The sequence below is a fragment of the Scatophagus argus genome, chromosome 16, assembly GCF_020382885.2.
Source record: "Scatophagus argus isolate fScaArg1 chromosome 16, fScaArg1.pri, whole genome shotgun sequence".
Taxonomy (NCBI): domain Eukaryota; kingdom Metazoa; phylum Chordata; class Actinopteri; family Scatophagidae; genus Scatophagus; species Scatophagus argus.
In genome coordinates this window covers 18877484-18890127 of record NC_058508.1, presented here as the reverse complement: position 1 = coordinate 18890127, position 12644 = coordinate 18877484, and the positions used below count along the sequence as shown (strand labels likewise).

The 12644-nt window shown below is 42.7% G+C and overlaps 1 protein-coding gene across 4 annotated transcripts in view; it reads right to left on the bottom strand.

Moving 5' to 3' along the window:
* The window catches only part of znf281a (zinc finger protein 281a), a 100231-nt gene that overhangs the window by 70571 nt on the left and 17016 nt on the right, over positions 1–12644 (bottom strand). The gene's annotated exons all lie outside the window — the stretch shown is intronic.

The following is a 12644-nucleotide window of genomic DNA, read 5'->3' as shown; positions in this document are numbered from 1 at the left end:
TGCCTCTTGCTGAGCAGCACTGCATAGAGGTGTCACATTAATTTGCTGCTGTTAAAGCGTTCAGTACAGCCCTCCACCCGAAACACACCGTAGACCAGACGAAAAACATCCTTTCATGTGTTGACAGTGTGGGAGTGAAGATGACTCCTGGTTGCGATGGGCCTGAATCTGACTCAAAATGACAACATCGCTCACTTCACGGTCATGTCAAGAATGGTTCTTGAGGAAAGTCAGTCAGACATAAAGGAGGCTGGAATGCAAAGCACAGGAAGGGGAATTACTGTGTGGAAAAAATGTGGGCTCCAAGTTCACAATGTCTGAAACAATGCACTTATGAAAACAGAATAAAAGTCTCCTCTTCGTGGTTTTATATCATAATATCAGAGTATCATCTCTAGCTTTGTCAGCTACAGCCTCTCATTGTGAGTAGATGCACAGTGAAGGTCTGTGGATCATCTTGAGTACCCGGGTCGTGATGTCCAAAAAGAGACACTGCTGTTGCATTGTTTAAAATGTATTTTTTGGCACTTTGACCAACACAAACCACAAAGTCCCATCTAGTTCCATTATATTCACTGTCATCTCCAAAGCTCACACCAAGACAAACTAGATGGATAAACAGCATTACAGATAAGAGTAAAATTATGTATTTTGTTGATTTTGGGTGACAAATCCTCTCCTCTGTTGTCTCTGTGCTGCTGTTTGTATGTTTTGCTTCAGCGACAGCATAAAATGCAACTACTCAAGAAAAGTACAAGTACCTGAAAATTGCATTTAAGTACAGTACTTGAGCAGATGTATTTAAATTGTGTGTTGCCGACAGGTCCAATTTGAATGTGTTTCCTGGGGACCGTGGGCTGAAATATGCATGTGTTCGTGCACACTTGCACATCCTTCCCTGCTCACTCCAGCATTCACGTGTTGCATGCTTGCATATGACCCCTGCCCTCAACATTAGTATGTGAAAGTCAGTACATTTAGCATATCCACAGGCGGTCAGGCAGGCAGTCAGTCAGACAGGCTGTCAACTCCCATCAGCGACTGTTCATCTGTGATTCAGCAGCTGGATGTGGATCCAGGGGGGTAAGAAGAACGCGAAGTGGGGGGAAAACAAGCCGGATGTTGGGTAAGCGCAGGGGATGGTCCTCTGTCACTCATCCAGAGCCTTTCCTGGGCTTCCCACCGGCCCAGCAGTCGCACGGCATGTCGGGACGGCGGTGACAGGATGACAAGGAGACATGGAATAGGTTAACCGAGGTCCAGATTTAGCAGGAGAGGCTCAGTCACCTCCCCGCTGGACCCTGCTGACTTTACAAATCACAAAGTCGCTCATTTGCTGCCTGATTCTGCCGTCATCGTAACACCTTTTGAGGCTGCAGTGAAGTGTGTGTGTGTGTGTGTGTGTGCAGTTCACATCATTATAACTCCAGGCAGTGTGATTAAACCCTTTAGCCCGCCTCTCCTTTCCATTTGACAAGTTTTCACTTTGACATCTGAGGTCCTGTGAGTCACACCAGAGCCTGCTGGACTGACAGCAAAATGACATGAATGCAAGATTTGATTCTGTAAGCTTATGGTCTGGCATAGAACAAGGGTTTCTTTTAGTGGAACAACTGACAGAAGTTCCTGATGTGTTCTAAACTCCATTTCTGATATGTGTTTTAGGAATCTTGCAATTTTAATGGAGTTAATTTCTGTTTCGTGAACAGGTATAAAGCTTCTTACAGATGAAAACGAGGACAACACATAGCCGTGGCAGTTTCATAGACCAATCAGAATGAAGGTTCTTTAATTCTAATTAAAGTGTCATCAACATGACATGACGTTTTGTCTGTCCTATTATTTTCTTACTTATCTGCAGTCTGTGAAAACTTATTGTCAACGTGACACACAGCATCCTCTGTTCTACAAAAGCAACTAGCTGCACATAATGAACATGCACTATATTCAGAATACTTTTACCATATCATGAAGATTTAAACAGGTCTGCTGCTGTGCTCACTTCAACCCTCAACACAGGTATTTGCATCATGTTAGCTGCATCGTGTTAGCTGCATCATGCGTCCCACAGGCGGTTGGGATTGGGATACCAAAGCCAGGTTAAAAATTGCGGTTTGGGGTTAATATTGAAAATATTGACCTCATCGTAAAAATGTTCACGCTGCAGTTAGCATATGAATGAACAACGCTATCAGCGAATGTTTTGCAGAAATGTCCAGATGATTTTTCAGGATTCATTTTATTTAACTATAAAACTATAAACTATAAAAAGTTTCAAATTAATTGTAAATAAACGTAATTTCCAGGTAAAGGTCAGGATAGCTTTATTATGCTGGATAGACAATTTGTCATCCTGCCAGCAGTAACCACACAACAATCACACAAACAACAACAACAATCTCTTTATAATTTGAAATGACTCAGGTGATTGATGACAGACCAGTCCGAACTTTATAGACACTACAGGCACTGAGAGACAAAAATTGTGACAGAATTACAACAAAAATAAGGCGGCGTGAGAAAATGTCAGCCAACACAAAACAGAGTCAAACTGAATAATGAAACCAAAATGCCAATCCAGTCCGATCGTTAGGTTAAACAGATCATTTCAGTGAAGTGATGGGGGAAAAAAAGAGTGAAATATGTACAGCTGACCTTTAAATTATTTATTCCACCGTTTGTTCCAGATCAGAAACACTACAGTCTGCACAACACATTAACACAGCTCTGAGAACACACACTCATATCTGACTGTTACACCCTGTGACGAATCCGCGCCTGATTGTGAAATGTGCTTTTATAGTTACTGTGGCACACACACACACGCAGGAAAACACACAATGCCTGTAGGATCATCTGTGAGCTGATAATGGAGGGGGAACAGCGGACCGTTGTGAGGCGCTCAGAGTGAAGCTGGAGCAGAGCTTAGCGTTATCAGAGCAACACTCATCAGGCAGAGCTCAGCCGCGGCGGGTTACATTTAAAGTTCAACTTCTTCTTTTGAGCCGCAGGATATTTGCTCTTTGTTCTGTCTGAGGTGACGTCTTCTTCAAGGGCTCGGCAAACCCCCCCCCGGAGACATGGGAAGAATGGACCTTTTTTTTAATGTAAGTAATGCAAAAAAATAAGGAATTAAGAGTAATATCCCTTTACATAACATCTCAGCCCTCTTGAATCACACAAGCTAATAATAAATTTGAATGAGAGGGAGTCCCCAGTGCGGAAACTTCTCGCAGTGCTTTGACACACAAGATTTTTCTCTTTTGTTGCCACTTAACAAGCTTTAAAGCTGCACTGATGAATGTTGTTGTGTTTTCAATGGATCAAATGACTGCTTCTGGTGTGAAACATGCTGCTTGTCGGCGAGTTGCCCTCAGCGGCTGCAAATGGTTGATTTCAGCTTTGATAAATCCACTCCCTGCTCGTCACCAAACAGTAGGCAAGCAAAGTTAGCAACTAGCTCATAATCTGAGTGGAGCATTTGGAATCTAAAAAGCCAAATACTTCCCTCAGGATTTGGTGGAGACCAAAGCAGAGCAAAAAGGAGAGGAGAATGATGGACTTACATTTGAAATGTGGCCAGAAACACAACCTCAGATCATTTCTGCTGGGTGTTTCGCAAATAATCTTCACACTTGTGTGGGACTAACAGAACAGAACACAGGAGCAGTGGGCTGCCACTGTCAGGCGCCCGGGGAGCAAACTGTGGGTTAGGTGCCTTGCTCAAGGGCACATCAGTCATTGTTTATAGGGATTATTTTGTGATTTGTGATGTTGAGTGAGTACATTCATCTACAGACAGGAGCTCAGACAGTGGACGGCAGGCTTATAAAACACAAGATCAGGGTCCGCATCCTGAGTCCTGTCTGTGGTTTCAGCTAACTATTAATTAGCTTTCTCATGATTAAAGTCACTGTGAACTTAAAACATATCAAACTGAGACCATACTGTGAAGCAAGAGCCTAAACACAACCACAAAAAGTCTAATACCACCACAGGCAAAACTTAATTCACGTTAACAGAAAACGTAACCTTGGAGACATATTTTCGGTTGCAGGTTAACTGTATATAAACAAAACTGGTGTCATCGTTGTTTTCAGCTTGTTGTGTTAATGCAGATTTAACAGCTCTTCACGGAAGCCATATGCTGTTTACCCTGACTAAAACATCCAAATCCAAGTCTTCTTTTCTTTTACGGCTGCGACTTCAAATGGAAAATATTCTAATGGCTCTTGAGTCACTGTGCCGCCTTTCGGAAAGCTCGGATAAAGAACATGCAGGTAGTTGCACAGAAAACTCAAGTGTTACCAGGAAATTTACACGTGACACAACCGCATCAAGCCAGTATTACATAAAGTGTCTGGATGAACCTCCATAAATGCAGGCATTAAGCTCTTGTCCGCTGTGGTCAGCCAGTCTGAGATGAGAGCTGGATGCTTATGTTGCCACGCAGGTAACACCAACACATAACACTCATCCAACAGTGGATGTGGTCTCTGTGATCTCCTCTCCCCCCCCCCGCTGGTTTAATTACTGAAACCCAAAGGATTATTTGTGCGGTAATGGAAAAATTTACACTCAGCAGGGGAGTTTGAGCAAGATTAAAGCCTGACAGACTTCTCTAAAATCAGTCTGATGAAGAAGTGTGTTTCTTCCACCCTGGATGCCATGTAACGAAGTTTTCTCCTCACTCTGCAGAGTGTGACTCACCACCTAAAGTACAGAGGGAACGATAAGCGTCCTCTTTGAATACGCGACATGTCAGGCTACTTAGCTCAGACATTTTCTCAGCTGTCATCATAAGGGGCATTAACCAGGCTTTGTACACGTGAAATCCTCCACAGAGGAGAAAAATCCACGTGTGACGCCCATTAAAGCACATCCATCCAATGCCACCAGGCCACATGAAAGAGATTCTGGTACTGACTTTCAGATTCAGGCACTCAGCTCTTGGTACAGTCACAGCTCCTCTCTAAGCATAAACATCACCGAAGGCGTTTCATCCGCACACGTCAATGAGATGATATTCGGCCCATCGACGAAAATGTGACACCAACATCTTTGAAGATGTTTATTAATTCACAGAGACTGCAAAGTGAGGTGGTGCTGACAGAAAAATGTAGAGGACAGAGTACAAGATGGAGTGTGAAATGCTTCACCGAAGCACCAGAAAGTGTCCAGGAAAAGTCTGATTTAAAAGAAAAGTTTGACGTTTTGTTGAAGTTTGCTTAATCAGCTTTTTAAATGGGAAACAAAATCTCTGACTTTAATGTCATATTTGTTTCATCAAAGCTAAGAGGGCTGCTGGCTACAACTTTAAATTCAAGAGAGTATTTTTACCAAAATGTCTAATTACTCCTTTAAAGCCCCAAATCCAGGTTTGTGTGCCTGAAATCTGTTGTAGAACGTTGATTGGTTTGGCAACAAATAAATATCATTTTGACCTGAAAAGCAAAGAGAAAATTATGAATATATTTTCTCTGATGGCAGATGAGCTAGAATCTATGTAACTTACATTTTTTACAGAATTAGCTTCGTCAGTATTCCTGTCTTTTATTGTTACTGCATTATCTTCTGTTCTCAGGTACAATATTTAACAGAAGTACTGTTCTCAAGCTTATTTAATCAGCAACTCTACTTTGCTTCAATTTTAGAACTTACACGTATCCTAAAAATTATTTTCACAGCCTCATACTTCACACAAATGAGCAGACATTCATCAGAAGCTCAGCAAGTTTGATGGTAAAAAACTGTTTTGTGTGTGTGTGTGTGTGTGTGTGTGTGTGTGTGTGGAGGAGGTGAAGAGTGCACTGAGGCTAAATAGTGATTGTGCATATATTAACTCTGCCTAATCATACCTTTTAGTGCCTGTCTTCAATCACCTGGAGAATTCAAGACTACTTCAGCACTGCGCACACACACACACACACACACAAACACTTTCTCCCATCTTTCAGCTACTGAAAGCAAGAACGTTTAATTTATGCGACAATCTGAATGGAGCTGAGAACAATGAAGCTGCAGTTAAGCCTTAAAGCCTTCTCTTCATTTGTCAAAGTTGTCTCTTTGCCGAGAACGCGATCAAATTGTTTATTCCTCACACGTCGCACCCATCCATCTCTCTGTCCCTGCACGTTTGTTGGTGTTTCATCTCTCTGTCTTTATCCACCGTTTCGATCGCATTGTCTTCCCCTGAGTCAGCTTCGTGTTTTCCACATATGTAAAATACATTTCCCGGGAAGTATCAGATCAGTGGCTCAAACAAAAACCTGTCAGCATTTCATTTGAGTGCTGATACCTGATGAAATGAATCACCAGGAAAGGGCTGGAGGATATCCCAGCATGCATTGAGTGAGAGACGGCCTGCGATATTCCAGATGGAGTAAATGTTATCTGACAGTTAATCTAATTCAATATATCTAAAGCAAAACAATCATCCGCCATGTTCGCTGACTGTTAGCAGAATACTACTGAAGTAATAAAGCATGAATAATTGAACTGTGCTTATTTTAATTAGCTGCAAACACTCTGAGTCTTTTGTATGACTAACCAAACATTAGACCAAAATGATTTATTTATTTAGTGTAGATGATCTGAGAAGACCTGAGATATGTCTCAGGGAAATAGATTTTTTATTTATTTATTTATTTATGTGGCACACTTAGATGAAAATTTAATGACTCCCTTGTGGAAACTGGGTTGTTGCTGTAGCAAATGATAGCTGGAAAGAAAACAAAACATGGTGTAAATAAGAACTCGAATGGGATGAAAATGATGAAAATAAAACGTCATTTAAATCACAGCATGTGCAAAAATAACAGTAGTGCGACATGACGAGACACAAAACGGGACGAAAATATGCGTGATTTTAAAAGTCTACCGCAAGCGTGAGAAACATTCAGAGTAAAGAAGAGAAACCTCTTTAACACTGGAGTAAATCAAAGTAAACCAAGATATGTGCAATACATGAATTCTGTATAAAAAGGAAATACGTGTATCAAACTTATGTGAGGAAATTGCACAAAGTCTCTTAAAACAAAAAACAGAAAATAAGAATGTCTGACTGAACGGCGTGACTTTGTGCAGAAAATGACTATAATACACAGGTTTTAGTCGTGTTAGCTGGAGGACTGTCTTTCCGTCCATCTGCCCACCACTTTGGTCCAAACTGAAATGTCTCCAGAGTTATCAGATGGACTGCCATGAAATGTGGCACAGCGAGTCAGGCCATCCGTGTTAAAGAGGGGAAATGGAAAACCTTTGGCGATTCCCTGACTTTACATGCAGCACCATCATCAGATAAAATGTTGAATCTGTCCAATACTTTGCCTGATGACCAAATCAAACTAAAACTAAGACACTTTAAGACAGACAAAAGAAGTGACTTGTGGAGTAGTCAAACACCTGCAGATAGTCCTTCATGGAACTGAGGTGTTTTGAGCCACCTTAGTCTTTTTCTTAAATATCTGTCAGAACTTACTAAAAGTGCAAAACTTTTTAATAAAATAGCATTTGCTGTTTCCTCTGGCTTTTCTACACACGTCCACGCAGGAGAACGAAAGACACTCCCTTCAATTACATCCATCTAATTCAAAGACACAGTAATCAGGACGTGGCCCCATCACCTACCAGTACAAACCAGTAAGCATGAAGCAGTTTACCACTGCAGTGCTGGTAAGCTTTGTTGAGTGTGGGGACATGGTGGACCTGAGAACTGAAGTCAGCAGCAAACAGGACAGCAGACAAACGAGCCGACCCAACCCCCCTGAGAGAAAGTTGCGGACCTTTGGCTGCCGCCTCATTTGACCCATGCATACTGACAACAGCCTGCGTGGAGATTATCCGTGCACAGCATGACGGGACTGGAAAAGGTCAGCAACTATGATTAGTTTCTCACACTTCTTGGCCGAAGCACCTGCCACTGATGAGGCTGGACACAGAAGCATGCAGTCGTGCTGTTTCTCATTTACTTTTAAAATCTTCCACAACCAGACAGAATTGATCTCTTGTTCGCGGTAAACAAACTAAACGTCAAATGTGACGCCAGTAAACTCTACGGGACTAACAGGGATTTGAATGTGGTTTAGTAAGTCAGATAAAGTCTCTCTTTAAATATGCATGCAAAAACCCAGCTTGGCTCGAGACAGTGAAATTAGCGATTTGGCTTTTATGCAAGCCTCCTTTGAAGCCACTATCCTCTCTTTCTCTGTCTCCCAGAGCTTTTCTCTGGTGAGTTAGCCAGCACGGACAACCAGACATCAATACTTGATCAGGGTCCAAGGCGTCCTGCAGCTACCCAGCTCCACCAGCTGGTCGGGGCAGCTTCACCGTGGAGCGGGTGAAGAGATGGCAGGATGGAAAAGACCGGAACAGGCGGTGCCCGAAGGCTCCGGCAGGCTCGTCAGTATCCAGAGAGCCGGTAAGAAGCGTTCAACGGTGCACAGGCAGCCCCAGGTGGCACCAGGATGGCACAACAGAGATCCATCTTAAAATATCCTAAACAAAAAGCGAACGTAAAAACGCTGTCTGTCGAGCAGCTGAGGGATGTGCTTATGTGTTTACAGAGAAGGTGTTGTTTGTTTGTCGAGTCCCGCTGGGTCCTAAATGTGTTAAGTCCCTTGTGAGACAATATGAGGCAGCCCAGCATCTGCCATAGGCGCTTGACTCCTCCATTTTTCTCTGCCTCACCGCCGAGCGAAGCCACAGTTCATCTCTGTGCAGACATTGAGATCTGTCACACTGTGGCATCCTCCGAGAGAGCTTTGTCTCGAGGCAGCGAGCGGCCACATGGAGCTCTGGGGACGGCATCCACTCTCACGTCAATAATTAAAAAGAAAATATGAATACAATAAAAGGTTTACATCATGAATAGACGTAATCGTCATCCATCAATGACAAGATAAAGAACCACCATTCAGGACGTCGAGATAAAACAGACAGCAGAGCAGCGGCAAGGATTAATTTTAATTTGGAGAGGTTAGAGTGAGACAGCGAAACAATAAAATAGCTTCATTTTGAAACTGTTTATTGGAATCAGTGAAGCGAAAAGTATTGACATCCTTTAGTGAAGCAAATAAAGAAAAAAGTATATTAAACAGAACGTTCTTATGATGTATTATGTTACTGGATGACTATTACTGACATTTTAGTCTAAAGGTCTAAAGGTCTTAAGTTCTAGTCATGAGCTTTTCCTGAGCTTACAACCACACACCACAGTCTTCAGGGACGCTGAATCTTGAGTGAAAATTAACCAATTTATATACTTTTTGCTTGTTTAAGACAAAGGAAAGCATCTTACTTCATGAGCTGATCATAAGTTTAGGATGTAAAGGGTCTAAATCTGCAATGTAACTCGCAAAAAACACTGAGGAAAATGGAAAATCATACACTAGAGGGAAATAGATGTATAGAATAAAAGAAAAGAGTTTCTCAAAACTGAACTGAAATATTTGCAGGTAAAGCAAAGCTTGTAAATGTCTGTGGACTAACTGACATTGCACAGACAAACAGACACACTGTTCGTGTGTGCAGACTTTGAATGTATCTGAGTGGAGCGTAATACTGATCTGTGTCTGTGTTTAAACAGACATGAGTGAATCCTCTGTCCGGGAAGAAAATCAGATAATTGCTATAAAAACTGAAGCAGCAAGTCGATGCTTGTCTGCGCTGCCAGCTCAGTTAGCGTCCTCTGATAGCGACGGGCCTGTCTCATGAAACATTTGCGAATCTCATTTTGACTAACTACACTAGCAGCATCCCACAGAGAGCCATTTGTGCCACAGTTGGACGGGGTGAATCCCTCATCCCTTCTCGCCCAAGGTGTCATGACGGCAAACATCAGTGCTCGCAGTTTGGAAGGATTCAACTTGGTCGAGTATTTATAGTTCACCAGTCAACAAAGCTGTCCACCAGTGCACTCATGTCCAAGCCCAATTAGTCCTGCAGTGTGGTGAATTTCTGTGCCTCATAAACAGCATCCAAACCTAAACGGAGTGACAGGCTTGGCAGAGCTGAGTGCTGTTTTCACGACGCAGAGATCTGACTCGGAGCTACGATGAGCCGACAGTTTGTGCTGCAAACACAAATGTCAGTGATTTAATGCAACTGTGTGAGACAAAAAGGGACGAATTATAACCTTTAATCACCTGCACAATCCACTAAGTCAAACAATACTGGTTGTTCTTGCTGTTTATTAGATTAGATTTTGTCCTATTTGTCGAATGTGTGATGACACAAAATGTTCTAATCTGTCATAATTATCTCACACTCTTCATACCTCCTACTAGCAGAGCATATTTTCTAATCACCTGTGGCAGTTTATGGACATGGACACGTTTTTGGTTTCATCTGGCCACATTTTGAGACATAATTAATTTATTGAGACTTGCTCACAGCATCAAACAATGGTGTTGATAAGGTTTCCTCAGATTCCAAAATTCACCCGAATCTCTTAACAACACTTTCCACTTTTCAACATTTTTCAAGTTACTAAAAGCTAGAGCAATTAAAACTTACAGACAACTAAATCCATTGTTGGCTGAGACACCAGAAAGATGAGCAGTTTTTAGTGGCAGGCTAACCTGAAAATGAGAGGAACAGCAGAATAACTCTAAGTTTGAATGACACATCAATTAACAGCTGTAGCCTTCTGCAGTTCACCAGTTACTCCAAATACACAAGATCCTGAATCGGAACTGTTAAACTGATGTCGATTTTAATCTGAAAGTCCGCTTGAGGTCGTACGATATTGTTACAGAGTGATGCGTCTGCTGTGGAATTCGCTTTAATTAACTCAGGCTGGAGCTGATGATGTGTCTCATTTTAACCAGCAACAGTGAGATAATGAAATGAGACATGTCCTACCTGTTTTCTATTGATCTTTGCTAATAAAAGAAATGTGACGGGAGGTAAGAAAACTGTTAGCATTGACACAATAAATGCAGGTACTCTCTCTCTCTCCTCTGAATAAGCAACCAGAACTAGAAAAGGTCTGTAAAAACTGTTCACGCCAACCTTCATACTCTGTATTTGGGTGAACCAACTCCTTTTTCTTGTTCAATCCACCCCCTTCCTTTAGAATCTGTTCTCAACCAGAGAACCCCTGGGAGACTTCAAATAACCCACTCGTCACATCCCATGAGTCTCTGGGCTCAGCTTGCAAGAGCAGACAGAGCAGGAATCCCCCGAGAAACATCCTGCTCGCTGGGACAGTTTACTCACGAGTGAGCTGTGCAGCTCCAAACCGAACATGTATGAGCGGTTCACAGAGCCATCACGAAACACACACACACACACACTGACAGTAAATGGTGCAGGTGCTTTCCTTCACAGAAGCTTAAAGAAGCTCCACAGTAAACGACTACACACATGTGTACGCAGCCACACGTAAACTCACAACACGCAGGCCGAATGAGAAAATTCCTGTCAAAGTGACACACGGGCTGAGCTGCTCTCTGCTTCACTGGCTGCTGTGCACCTGAGTCTCCGGTCCCTCGCCTGGATGCTCTGGTGGAGAGATGGGTCTTCCAGGAGGAAAAGCTGCAGCAAAAAATCAGATCGCTCATCCCTCCAAAGGGGAGGGAAGTGGGTCTGATGTACTTTTAATCATCTCTCTAACACTGCCCACCTATGGAACACAACACACAAGACACGGCGACCCCGTCGTGCAGGCTGCCATCCGAACCTCAAACAGGAAACGCAGCTCATCTGCAGTCAGATCAACAAGCAGCGAGCTATTTTTGATGCACGCTCTGACACAGACACATCACTGACGATCTGACGAGATCAAAAGGATGTGAGGGCAGAAATGATTAAAAGGAACACCACGGGGGCATGTACTTAAACCGCTTGACATCTAATGTGACTGCTAGGGCGTCTCTTCAGGTGGTGTCACAACCACTTAGCTCCCACCCACAAAAGCATTCATTTGAAGGGCTGAAATATCAGCTAATATCTGCATGCTTTCCTATTGCTGTTCATGTGGCTTCTCACTTATTAACTGTGGCGAGCATGAGTCACCATGAAGTCACTGTGGGAATTACGTGCTACATGATGTCTGTCCATTAAGCATGTGTGGATGTATTTTGTGGAGATAAATTGCAATAATATGAAAAGAGGAAGGCTGCTGGTGTATATTGATTTTTTGTGGACCTGGATCATAGAGGACAAATAAAACAGGAAAGTCATCATGGGGAAAAAAAATCATCTCATATTCATCAATATGGGCGTTTACTTCTCCATGCCAGACACCACCTGAGACCTGCAGAGTATACATAACACACAGAAACTGCTTGTAATGGGTGAACTGGTTTTGCTACCAGCCAGCAGAACGTCAGCATCCCAACCAAGTGCGGCCTGCGTGCCCACCGATTGGTTCCACAGCAATGAGCAGCCCCGCAATCGATTTCACGCCAAAGAAAGACAAAAGGAAAGGAAGACGACAAAATGCAAATGTGGATGCAAACAATGCAGGTTTCATATTCCTCCTAAGCTCTGCAAATGTTTTATGAGGAAGGAATTCAACATGTGTGTGAGACTGTATAATAACAAGCTACTCCCATTGCTGTGTTCAGACCAATGTGTAATAAATAAATTCATGCAGAGAGCGGAGCCTTGAGTTATTCACCCAAATTTGACGGGGGGGA